Here is a 3,838-nt window from a genome sequence, read left to right as displayed (position 1 = left end):
GCCCATCAAGTTTTTGGCGCCATTGCCGGGGAACAATAACGGTGAACTAGAGTGAATTTTTTTTGTGTTAATTTAGTCATTATTTGTTTATTCATTTATTCTTTATTTTTTTATTTATTATTATTTATTGTTATATTATTTTGATTGATTGGTGGTTTGTTGCCTGGCTTCTGTAGTATATGACCGGAGCTCTAACCCCGATCCCATAGCACCTTTATCCGACCCAGTGCGCCTCTCTCGATTATTGAGACGACGTTTGCGCGCTGAGGAGGAGGATCGAGTTACAGCTCAAGGAACTCGACGCTGATGGAGAACCTCAACCCCGGCCGACGAGGATCGAGGACGATGTACGAGTTTGACCGACCATCTTTGGATGGGAAGAAAACTAGTATAGTCGGACCACTGTAGCGGCCAACAATTTTGAAATAAAAGCCAACGTGATCCGGATGATCCAAATGGAGCGTGCGCTTGGAGGATTGCCCGGTGAGGATCCCATTGCACATATCTCTAATTTTTAGAGATTTATGACACATTCAAGATAAACGGAACAACTGGATGACGCCATTCTACCGAGATTGTTTCCATTTTCCTTGAGGGACAGAGCTAAGAGATGGTTGCAATCCTTCCACAAGAACGATTACTACCCCGAGGGCGCTATTGAAAAAAATTTTATATAAGTATTTTCCTCCCGCTAAAACCGCTAAACTTAGAAATGACATATCTTCTTTGTGCGGTTTGATGATGAAAGCATGTCGATGCATGGGAGAGGTTTAAAGATCTTTTGAGATGCTTCCCACATCACGGATTGCCGCAGGGATGCAGTTCGCACTTCTACAACGAGTTGAACCTTGCAACGAGGCGATGGTGGATGCCGCAGCAGGGGCGCTAAACAATAGGACACCCGAACAGTTCGAACCCCGATAGAGGAAATGGCCATGAACAACTATCGTTGGCAATCCTCTAGAGCCGACCAGGAAGACAGGGAGTGGTCAACCAAGTGACTCTTACAGCAGCATGGCGTACTGTGGAGCTTCAGCCAAGAAGATTGACCAACTCCATATGCTCAGCCATGCAAATAACGCTGGTCATGAAGTTTTATAGTGGCCCGCATTACATTGCGAATCGCATCATGGAGGTATGTTTGCTTCATCCTCTACTACTTTCCATCTAATTATGCTATGTCTTCCGATGTTGAGCGGGTTGACTATATGGGGAATGCCCCAAGGCAAGCAGAACGATCCTTCACAAAGAATACATACAACCCTGGGTGGCGAATCATCCCAACTCTCATTGGAGGAACAATAATGCCTGTGGTCCACCTATTTTCGGAGACTTCATCAACAACCGCAAAGAACATTCACCGGCTCCACAAGCCCTCCTCTACTAGAAAAGAAGTCAAATTTAGAGGAGCTTATGATGAAGTTTGTGACGTCTACAGAGATGAGATTCCAACAAACTGATAGTGCACTTAGGAACCAAGCAGGCCTCAATTCGAACTTGGAGACCCAGACACAAATCTCTAAGATGTTGTCCGAGAGGCGCAAGGAGCGCCCCCGAGCACCACCGAGTCTAACCCGAGGGAGCACGTGAACGCCATCACTTTGCATTCAGTAAGTTAGTTTCAGCCCTTCTAAGCCTGTTTTTGATGACACCACTATTGATGTGCAAAGGAGGCGAGCGGTAAGGATAGGGAACCCGAGGGACAAAAGGTGAAATCAATTCCAGATGGGAATATCAACCTAAGATTCCTTATCCTGCTAGAGCTAAACAAGTAGAGGCGAAAGAGCGTCAGTAAGTTTTTAGATATTTTTAGACAATCGCATATTAACTTGCCTTTTATTGATGCATTGGAGCAGATGTCAAGTATGCTAAGTTCTTAAAGGACATACTTAGCGGAAAAGGAAGTTGGAGGAGGTCGCCATGTTCAAATTTTAACGAGGAGCCAAGCAGTTGTTTCGCAGCAAGTTGCCGAGAACGCCACGATCCGTGAGTTTCACTATTCCCCGCGACTTTAGGTAATTTGTGCGTTAATGATGCATTAGCTGATTTGGGGGCTAGCATAAATGTCATGCCCACTAGTTTGTTCAATAAGCTAGGTTTGGGGGAGGCAGAATCCACTAGGATGTGCATTCAATTAGCTGACTGTTATGTTAAGCTTCTTAGGGGAATTGTGGAAAATGTGCTAGTTAAGGTAGATAAGTTCATATTTCCTGTGGACTTTATGGTTTTGGATATGGACAATGAGCATGGTGTACCATTAATTTTGGGGAGACGAGGCATATAAGTGAAATGAGAAGGTCTGATGTGTGCGGTAGATGACCAAGGAGGCGCTCTCTAGACCGATTTGGGATGTCCATTCATCCACTCCGAATTCTGGCTAAGTGACCTGTCAAAAAAAAACTTGCAACTACCCTTCTCGGGTTTATCATAGCACAAAGTCTCATATTGATACAAGTTGTTTTTTTCAGATGAATAACACATACTAATAAGGGAAGAAACATGTATAGCATCATCCATTTGTACATCTTGTGGTTGTGTATTACATGCAAGATCAATTCCATCAATACTACAAATGGCATGAACATGGTCGGTGGAAGAACTATCAAATGGGGGTAAACTAAAAGTGACACAGTCATCCTCTCCATTAAGTTCTAACTTCCCCTCAAATACGTCTATTTTAGCTCTAGCTGTGGAGCCCCAACTTACATTGAGCCTACCTTTTTAATTTGCCCGCGATGCAGGATTGCTGATACAGAGTCCAGCTAGACGACTCGAACAAAAAGAAGAGCCTTCGGGAGGCATTCCCGAATCTATTTTTGCCTTCTGAATCTTTGGACATTTTTTTTATTTTATTTTATGTAGTTATTTGTAGTTAGATATTTCAGTCTGTTTTTAGTGAGTTTGATTTTGAGGACATGCTATCTTATTGATTCTTTTACTAGATGTTGCTTGGGATGTGTTTATTCTTGAGTTTTGCAGGAGTTAGCCTACTTGATGCTCGTACGTAATTTTGAGGACTAACATATTTTGAAGCATTAAAGTACACATCAAGGGCAGTATCTAGTAGACTTTCTAGTTTTTATCTCTTTTTGTCGTCTTGTTTTTCTCTTAGTTTTCCAATTTCTTTTATGGACTCCCATAATTAGTTTCATTTTATGTATTTTATTCCTTTTATTTTGGAGTGCCTACCTTGTTCACATTGAGGATGTTGTTTTCATAGTGGGTGGGTACCGAGATCAGGTGTACCAATTTTGTCTTTTCTGTTTTTATCTTGTTTTAATTTCCCTTATTGATTGAGTCCATTCATTATTACTGTCCTTATCTTGAGTTTTGTTTTAATTGAGTAGTTAATGATTTTCTTTCTTTTGAATGGACCCTTATTGCTTGTATCGAATCTTTGTGGGAAGAAGGCAATGAACGAATCTCTTAGTTTCAATCAAGCCAGGTAAAACTGGTGTTTTTCCTTAATCCTTTCATTTTACTTTATCTTAGATATAGAACACTGTTAATATTGCTGCTTATTATTGTGATTGACTGTTTAAACTTTGGTTTGAGAATTCATGCAATTTTAACCCACTCAAATTGTGAGATTTTGAGCCAATTTGTGCATCACTATTTTTATGCTCCCTTTTGTTTCATTAGTGAGCATTGTACAGAATCTCTGTTTCTAGAACTTGCTTTACAATGTTTTTTGAGATTACATGAATTGTCGATAATCGTGAGATGATTTGGGCACTTAGGATTTACACAATTTGGCCAAAAGCCTAACCCTGTTTTTCCCTTAGTGAACCAATTTTGAGCCTTAGCCTTTCCTTTCGTGATAATAATAACAGTGACT

At 41.0% G+C, this 3,838-nt stretch overlaps 1 non-coding gene across 1 annotated transcript; it reads right to left on the bottom strand.

The window, feature by feature from the left end:
* Window positions 1–702: 702 nt before the first annotated feature.
* Window positions 703–807, bottom strand: LOC112534646. Its single transcript, XR_003078926.2, has one exon. It is a non-coding gene; the product is annotated as a small nucleolar RNA R71 (small nucleolar RNA).
* Between the last annotated feature and the right edge of the window lie 3,031 nt (window positions 808–3,838).

The sequence above is a fragment of the Ricinus communis genome, chromosome 2 (genome assembly GCF_019578655.1).
Source record: "Ricinus communis isolate WT05 ecotype wild-type chromosome 2, ASM1957865v1, whole genome shotgun sequence".
Taxonomy (NCBI): Eukaryota; Viridiplantae; Streptophyta; class Magnoliopsida; order Malpighiales; family Euphorbiaceae; genus Ricinus; species Ricinus communis.
This window is presented reverse-complemented; position numbering and strand designations above follow the sequence as displayed.